This window comes from Oncorhynchus masou, unplaced genomic scaffold (assembly GCF_036934945.1).
Source record: "Oncorhynchus masou masou isolate Uvic2021 unplaced genomic scaffold, UVic_Omas_1.1 unplaced_scaffold_545, whole genome shotgun sequence".
In the NCBI taxonomy this organism is placed as follows: Eukaryota; Metazoa; Chordata; class Actinopteri; order Salmoniformes; family Salmonidae; genus Oncorhynchus; species Oncorhynchus masou.
Genome location: NW_027011865.1, coordinates 363,914 through 373,765, shown reverse-complemented (window position 1 = coordinate 373,765; position 9,852 = coordinate 363,914). Strand labels below are relative to the sequence as shown.

The window sequence follows — 9,852 nt, the reverse complement described above, 5'->3', positions numbered from 1 at the left end:
ACACACACACAGATCAGTGTTAGGACCAGGAGGAGCTCCTGGTATCCGCTGCAGATAGTTTCAGCAGGCGGCTGCTTCAAACAGCTTCTCTAATGAGACGTCACGTGATCCAACAGACACCCAACTGAGGAGGGAGAGAGGACACTACCACTATACTAACACTGACTAATAGTCTCAGGTCACTAACAGAGAGAGAGGACACTACCACTATACTAACACTGACTAATAGTCTCTGGTCACTAACAGAGAGAGAGGACACTACCACTATACTAACACTAACTAATAGTCTCTGGTCACTAACAGAGAGAGAGGACACTACCACTACACTAACACTAACTAATAGTCTCAGGTCACTAACAGAGAGAGGACACTACCACTATACTAACACTGACTAATAGTCTCTGGTCACTAACAGAGAGAGAGGACACTACCACCATACTAACACTGACTAATAGTCTCTGGTCACTAACAGAGAGAGAGGACACTACCACTATACTAACACTGACTAATAGTCTCAGGTCACTAACAGAGAGAGAGAGACACTACCACTATACTAACACTGACTAACAGTCTCAGGTCACTAACAGAGAGAGAGGACACTACCACTATACTAACACTGACTAATAGTCTCAGGTCACTAACAGAGAGAGAGAGGACACTACCACTATACTAACACTGACTAATAGTCTCAGGTCACTAATAGAGAGAGAGAGGACACTACCACTATACTAACACTGACTAATAGTCTCAGGTCACTAACAGAGAGAGAGGACACTACCACTATACTAACACTGACCAATAGTCCTAGGTCACTAACACAGAGAGAGAGGACACTACCACTATACTAACACTGGACTAATAGTCTCTGGTCACTAACAGAGAGAGAGGACACTACCACTATACTAACACTGACTAATAGTCTCAGGTCACTAACAGAGAGAGAGACACTACCACTATACTAACACTGACTAATAGTCTCACTAACAGGTCCACTATACAGTCTCTGGTCACTAACAGAGAGAGAGGGACACTACCACTATACTAACACTGACTAATAGTCTCAGGTCACTAACAGAGAGAGAGGACACTACCACTATACTAACACTGACTAATAGTCTCTGGTCACTAACAGGTCACTATACTAACACTGAGAGGTCACTAACAGAGGAGGACACTACCACTATACTAACACTGACTAATAGCCTCAGGTCACTAACAGAGAGAGGACACTACCACTATACTAACACTGACCAATAGTCTCAGGTCACTAACAGAGAGATGGACACTACCACTATACTAACACTGACTAATAGTCTCTGGTCACTAACAGGTCACTAACAGACTAGAGAGAGGGAGGACACTACTCACTATACTAACACTGACTAATAGTCTCAGGTCACTAACAGAGAGAGAGAGGACACTACCACTATACTAACAATAGTCCCAGGTCACTAACAGACACTACCACTATACTGTCTAATAGTCTCAGGTCACTACCAGAGAGAGAGGACACTACCACTATACTAACACTGACTAATAGTCTCAGGTCACTAACAGAGAGGACACTACCACTATACTAACACTTACTAATAGACTCAGGTCACTAACAGAGAGAGAGGATTTTCTTATACTACCACTGACTAATAGTCTCAGGTCACTATGCTAACAGAGAGGTTACTAATAGAGAGGACACTACCACTATACTAACACTGACTAATAGTCTCTGGTCACTAACAGAGAGAGGACACCTACCACTATACTAACACTGACTAATAGTCTCAGGTCACTAACAGAGAGAGAGGACACTACCACTATACTAACACTGACTAATAGTCTCAGGTCACTAACAGAGAGAGAGGACACTACCACTATACTAACACTGACTAATAGTCTCAGGTCACTAACAGAGAGAGAGAGACACTACCACTATACTAACACTGACTAATAGTCTCAGGTCACTAACAGAGAGAGAGGACACTACCACTATACTAACACTGACTAATAGTCTCAGGTCACTAACAGAGAGAGAGAGTCACTAACAGACACTACCACTATACTAACACTGACTAATAGTCTCAGGTCACTAACAGAGAGAGAGGACACTACCACTATACTAACACTGACTAATAGTCTCTGGTCACTAACAGAGAGAGAGACACTACCACTATACTAACACTGACTAATAGTCTCAGGTCACTAACAGAGAGAGAGACACTACCACTATACTAACACTGACTAATAGTCTCAGGTCACTAACAGAGAGAGAGGACACTACCACTATACTAACACTGACTAATAGTCTCAGGTCACTAACAGAGAGAGAGAGAGGACACTACCACTATACTAACACTGACTAATAGTCTCAGAACACTAACAGAGAGAGGACACTACCACTATACAACACTGCCTAATAGTCTCAGAGAGAGAGAGGACACTACCACTATACTAACACTGACTAATAGTCTCTGGTCACTAACAGAGAGAGAGGACACTACCACTATACTAACACTGACTAATAGTCTCAGGTCACTAACAGAGAGAGAGAGACACTACCACTATACTAACACTGACTAATAGTCTCAGGTCACTAACAGAGAGAGAGAGGACACTACCACTATACTAACACTGACTAATAGTCTCTGGTCACTAACAGAGAGAGAGAGGACACTACCACTATACTAACACTGACTAATAGTCTCAGGTCACTAACAGAGAGAGGACACTACCACTATACTAACACTGACTAATAGTCTCTGGTCACTAACAGAGAGAGAGGGACACTACCACTATACTAACACTGACTAATAGTCTCAGGTCACTAACAGAGAGAGAGACACTACCACTATACTAACACTGACTAATAGTCTCAGGTCACTAACAGAGAGAGAGAGTCTCAGGTCACTAACCACTATACTAACACTGACTAATAGTCTCAGGTCACTAACAGAGAGAGGACACTACCACTATACTAACACATGACTAATAGTCTCAGGTCACTACCAGAGAGAGGACACTACCACTATACTAACACTGACTAATAGTCTCTGGTCACTAACAGAGAGAGGACACTACCACTATGACACTACCAATAGTCTACTACTACCACTATACTGACTGCCTAATAGTCTCAGGTCACTAACAGAGAGAGAGAGGACACTACCACTATACTAACACTGACTAATAGTCTCTGGTCACTAACAGAGAGAGGACACTACCACTATACTAACACTGACTAATAGTCTCAGGTCACTAACAGAGAGAGAGGACACTACCACTATACTAACACTGACTAATAGTCTCAGGTCACTAACAGAGAGAGGACACTACCACTATACTAACACTGACTAATAGTCTCAGGTCACTAACAGAGAGAGAGAGGACACTACCACTATACTAACACTGACTAATAGTCTCAGGTCACTAACAGAGAGAGAGGACACTACCACTATACTAACACTGACTAATAATCTCAGGTCACTAACAGAGAGAGAGGACACTACCACTATACTAACACTGACTACTAGTCTCAGGTCACTAACAGAGAGAGGACACTACCACTATACTAACACTGACTAATAGTCTCTGGTCACTAACAGAGAGAGGACACTACCACTATACTAACACTGACTAATAGTCTCTGGTCACTAACAGAGAGAGGACACTACCACTATACTAACACTGACTAATAGTCTCAGGTCACTAACAGAGAGAGAGGACACTACCACTATACTAACACTGACTAATAGTCTCAGGTCACTAACAGAGAGAGAGGGACACTACCACTATACTAACACTGACTAATAGTCTCGGGTCACTAACAGAGAGAGAGGACACTACCACTATACTAACACTGACTAATAGTCTCAGGTCACTAACAGAGAGAGGGACACTACCACTATACTAACACTGACTAATAGTCTCAGGTCACTAACAGAGAGAGAGAGGACACTACCACTATACTAACACTGACTAATAGTCTCAGGTCACTAACAGAGAGAGAGAGAGAGGACACTACCACTATACTAACACTGACTAATAGTCCCAGGTCACTAACAGAGAGAGGACACTACCACTATACTAACACTGACTAATAGTCTCAGAACACTAACAGAGAGAGAGGACACTACCACTATACTAACACTGACTAATAGTCTCAGGTCACTAACAGAGAGAGAGGACACTACCACTATACTAACACTGACTAATAGTCTCAGGTCACTAACAGAGAGAGAGGACACTACCACTATACTAACACTGACTAATAGTCTCAGGTCACTAACAGAGAGAGAGGACACTACCACTATACTAACACTGACTAATAGTCTCAGGTCACTACCAGAGAGAGAGGACACTACCACTATACTAACACTGACTAATAGTCTCAGGTCACTAACAGAGAGAGAGAGGACACTACCACTATACTAACACTGACTAATAGTCTCAGGTCACTAACAGAGAGAGGACACTACCACTATACTAACACTGACTAATAGTCTCAGGTCACTAACAGAGGGAGAGAGGACACTACCACTATACTAACACTGACTAATGGTCTCAGGTCACTAAATGGCTAGGGGTGGTAGACTAGGGGTGGTAGGCTAGGGCTGGTAGGCTAGGGGTGGTAGGCTAGTGGTGACCAATAGTCTCAGGTGGTAGGCTAGGGGTGGAAGACTAGGGGGTGGTACTAGGGACTGGTCTCAGGTCACTAGGGTGGTAGGATATACTGGTACTGACTAAGGGGTGGTAGGCGAGAGGGTGGTATATAGGGGTGGTAGGATAGGGGTGGTAGACTAGGGGTGGTAGGATAGGGGTGGTAGGCTAGGGGTGGTAGACTGGGGGTGGTAGGCTAGGGGTGGTAGGATAGGGGTGGTAGGGTAGGGGTGGTAGGATAGGGGTGTTAGGATAGGGGTGGTAGGATAACACTGACTAATGGTAGGATAACAGGTGGTAGGCTAACACTGACTAGTAGACTAGGGTGGTAGACTAGGGGTGGTAGGATAGGGGTACTAGACTAGGGGTGGTCACTGGGGTGGTAGGCTAGGGGTGGTAGGATAGGGGTGGTAGGTCTAAACAGTAGGATTGGGGTGGTAGACTAGGGGTGGTAGGCTAGGGGTGGAAGGCTAGGGTGGTAGGATATGGGTGGTAGGCTACTAGGGTTGGTCACTATAGGGGTGGTAGGATAGGGGTGGTAGGATAGGGGTGGTAGGCTAGGGGTGGTAGGCTAGGGGTGGTAGGCTAGGGGTGGTAGACTAGGGGTGGTAGGCAAGGGGTGGTAGGCTAGGGGTGGTAGGCTAGGGGTGGTAGGTTAGGGGTGGTAGGCTAGGGGTGGTAGATTAGGGGTGATAGACTGGGGGTGGTAGGCTAGGGGTGGTAGGATAGGGGTGGTAGACTAGGGACTGGTAGGCGAGGTGGTAACAGAGAGGTGGTAGGATAGGGGTGGTAGGATAGGGGTGGTAGGCTAACAGGGGTGGTAGACTAGGGGTGGTAGGATAGGGGTGGTAGGCTAGGGGTGGTAGGCTAGGGGTGGTACCACTAGGGGTGGTAGTCTCGGGTCACTAACAGGTGGTAGGATAGGGGTGTTAACATAGGGGTAGTAGGATAGGGGTGGTAGGATAGGGGTGGTAGGATAGGGGTGGTAGGCTAGGGGTGGTAGACTAGGGGTGGTAGACTAGGGGTGGTAGGATAGGGGTGGTAGACTAGGGGTGGTAGGCTAGCGGTGGTAGGATAGGGGTGGTAGGCTGGGGGTGGTAGGATTACCAACACCGGTGGTAGACTAGGGGTGGTAGGCGAGGGGTGGTAGGCTAGGGGTGGAAGGCTAGGGGTGGTAGGATATGGGTGGTAGGCTAGGGTTGGTAGGATAGGGGTGGTAGGATAGGTGTGGTAGGATAGGGGTGATAGACTGGGGGTGGTAGGCAAGGGGTGGTAGGCTAGGGGTGGTAGGCTAGGGGTGGTAGGATAGGGGTGGTAGGCTAGGGGTGGTAGGATAGGGGTGGTAGGCTAGGGTGGTAGGATAGGGGTGGTAGGCTAGGGGTGGTAGATTAGGGGTGATAGACTGGGGGTGGTAGGCTAGGGGTGGTAGGATAGGGGTGGTAGACTAGGGGTGGTAGGCGAGGGGTGGTAGGCGAGGGGTGGTAGGCTAGGGGTGGTAGGATAGGGGTGGTAGGCTAGGGTTGGTAGGCTAGGGTTGGTAGGCTAGGGGTGGTAGGATGGGGGTGGTAGGCTAGGGTTGGTAGGCTAGGGGTGGTAGGCTAGGGGTGGTAGGATAGGGGTGGTAGGCTAGGGGTGGTAGGATAGGGTTTATCGGAGAGGATGGTGGTGGGACAAGGGTTGGTGTGTAGTGTGTCGTGTTTAGTGTTTAAGTGTGTAGTGTTTAGTGCGTAGTGTATAGTGCAGTGTACCTGCTGTTACCAGAGCAGCCCTCTACAGTGATCCTGGGTGAGAGAGGAGACAGGACAGTAGTGGGACAGGGAGTGGACAGAGTGGACGTCCCGGTGTCCAGACCGGTGGACACAGAGTAGGACGATGACACAGCCTCGTCCGCTGACGGACTGCTCTTCAGGTAGAACCTGAAGGTGAGAGGAGAAGAGGAGGTGAGGAGGAGAGGAGGTGTGATATCAGGGGAACAGAGGAGGTGTGATATCAGGGGAACAGAGGAGGTGTGATATCAGGGGAACAGAGGAGGTGTGATATCAGGGGAACAGAGGAGTGTGATATCAGGGGAACAGAGGAGGTGTGATATCAGGGGAACAGAGGAGGTGTGATATCAGGGGAACAGAGGAGGTGTGATATCAGGGGAACAGAGGAGGTGTGATATCAGGGGAACAGAGGAGGAGGGAGGTGTGATATCAGGGGAACAGAGGAGGTGTGATATCAGGGGAACAGAGGAGGTGAGGAGGTGTGATATCAGGGGAACAGAGGAGGTGTGATATCAGGGGAACAGAGGAGGTGTGATATCAGGGGAACAGAGGAGGTGTGATATTAGGGGAACAGAGGAGGTGTGATATTAGGGGAACAGAGGAGGTGTGATATTAGAGGGGGAACAGAGGAGGTGTGATATCAGGGGAACAGAGGAGGTGTGATATCAGGGGAACAGAGAAGGAGAGGAGTGTGATATCAGGGAACAGAGGAGGTGTGATATCAGGGGAACAGAGGAGGTGTGATATCAGGGGAACAGAGGAGGTGTGATATCAGGGGAACAGAGGAGTGAGGAGGAGGTGTGATATCAGGGGAACAGAGGAGGTGTGATATCAGGGGAACAGAGGAGGTGTGATATCAGGGGAACAGAGGAGGTGTGATATCAGGGGAACAGAGGAGGTGTGATATCAGGGGAACAGAGGAGGTGTGATATCAGGGGAACAGAGGAGGTGTGATATTAGGGGAACGGAGGAGGTGTGATATCAGGGGAACAGAGGATGAGAGGAGGTGTGATATCAGGGGAACAGAGGAGGTGTGATATCAGGGGAACAGAGGAGGTGTGATATCAGGGGAACAGAGGAGGTGTGATATCAGGGGAACAGAGGAGGTGTGATATCAGGGGAACAGAGGAGGTGTGATATAAGGGGAACAGAGGAGGTGTGATATCAGGGGAACAGAGGAGGTGAGGAGGTGTGATATCAGGGGAACAGAGGAGGTGTGATATAAGGGGAACAGAGGAGGTGTGATATCAGGGGAACAGAGGAGGTGTGATATCAGGGGAACAGAGGAGGTGTGATATCAGGGGAACAGAGGAGGTGTGATATCAGGGGAACAGAGGAGGTGTGATATCAGGGGAACAGAGGAGGTGTGATATCAGGGGAACAGAGGAGGTGAGGAAGTGTGATATCAGGGGAACAGAGGAGGTGTGATATCAGGGGAACAGAGGAGGAGAGGTGTGATATCAGGGGAACAGAGGAGATGTGTGATATCAGGGGAACAGAGGAGGTGATCAGGGGAATCAGAGGGAACAGGGAGGTGAGGAGGTGTGATATCAGGGGAACAGAGGAGTGTGATATCAGGGGAACAGAGGAGGTGTGATATCAGGGGAACAGAGGAGGTGTGATATCAGGGGAACAGAGGAGGTGTGATATCAGGGGAGGAGGAGGAGGTGTGATATCAGGGGAACAGAGGAGGTGTGATATCAGGGGAACAGAGGAGGTGTGATATTAGGGGAACGGAGGAGTGTGATATCAGGGGAACAGAGGAGGTGTGATATCAGGGGAACAGAGGAGTGTGATATCAGGGAACAGAGGAGGTGTGATATAAGGGAACAGAGGAGGTGTGATATCAGGGGAACAGAGGAGGTGAGGAGGTGTGATATCAGGGGAACAGAGGAGGTGTGATATAAGGGGGAACAGAGGTGTGATATCAGGGGAACAGAGGGAGGTGTGATATCAGGGGAACAGAGGAGGTGTGATATCAGGGGAACAGAGAAGGAGAGGAGGTGTGATATCAGGGGAACAGAGGAGTGTGATATCAGGGGAACAGAGGAGGAGAGGAGGTGTGATATCAGGGGAACAGAGGAGGAGAGGAGGTGTGATATCAGGGGAACAGAGGAGGAGATGTGTGATATCAGGGGAACAGAGGAGGAGATGTGTGATATCAGGGGAACAGAGGAGGTGTGATATCAGGGGAACAGAGGAGGTGTGATATCAGGGGAACAGAGGAGGTGTGATATTAGGGGAACGGAGGAGGTGTGATATCAGGGGAACAGAGGATGAGAGGAGGTGTGATATCAGGGGAACAGAGGAGGTGTGATATCAGGGGAACAGAGGAGGTGTGATATCAGGGGAACAGAGGAGGTGTGATATCAGGGGAACAGAACAGGAGGTGTGATATAAGGGGAACAGAGGAGGTGTGATATCAGGGGAACAGAGGAGGGTGAGGAGGTGTGATATCAGGGGAACAGAGGAGGTGTGATATGAGGGAACAGAGGGAGGTGTGATATCAGGGGAACAGAGGAGGTGTGATATCAGGGGAACAGAGGAGTGTGATATCAGGGGAACAGAGGAGGTGTGATATCAGGGGAACAGAGGAGGTGTGATATCAGGGGAACAGAGGAGGAGAGGAGGTGTGATATCAGGGGAACAGAGGAGGTGAGGAGGTGTGATATCAGGGGAACAGAGGAGGTGTGATATCAGGGGAACAGAGGAGGAGAGGAGGTGTGATATCAGGGGAACAGAGGAGGAGATGTGTGATATCAGGGGAACAGAGGAGGTGAGGAGGTGTGATATCAGGGAACAGAGGAGGTGAGGGAGGTGTGATATCAGGGGAACAGAGGAGGTGTGATATAAGGGGAACAGAGGAGGTGTGATATCAGGGGAACGGAGGAGGTGTGATATCAGGGGAACAGAGGAGGTGTGATATTAGGGGAACGGAGGAGGTGTGATATCAGGGGAACAGAGGAGGTGTGATATCAGGGGAACAGAGGAGGAGAGGAGGTGTGATATCAGGGGAACAGAGGAGGAGATGATGTGTGATATCAGGGGAACAGAGGAGGTGTGATATTAGGGGAACAGAGGAGGTGTGATATCAGGGGAACAGAGGAGGTGTGATATTAGGGGAACAGAGGAGGTGTGATATCAGGGGAACAGAGGAGGTGTGATTACAGGGGAACAGAGGAGGAGAGGAAGTGTGATATCAGGGGAACAGAGGAGGAGAGGAGGTGTGTATATCAGGGGAACAGAGGAGGAGAGGAGGTGTGTATATCAGGGGAACAGAGGAGGTGTGATATCAGGGGAACAGAGGAGGTGTGATATCAGGGGAACAGAGGAGTGTGATATCAGGGGAACAGAGGAGGAGTGTGATATCAGGGGAACAGAGGAGGTGTGATATCAGGGAACAGAGGAAGTGTGATATCAGGGAACAGGAGGAGGT

The 9,852-nt window shown here is 48.7% G+C and overlaps 1 pseudogene; it reads right to left on the bottom strand.

The window, feature by feature from the left end:
• LOC135536018 (C-myc promoter-binding protein-like) overlaps positions 1 to 9,852 on the bottom strand; it is a 167,222-nt pseudogene that overhangs the window by 3,278 nt on the left and 154,092 nt on the right.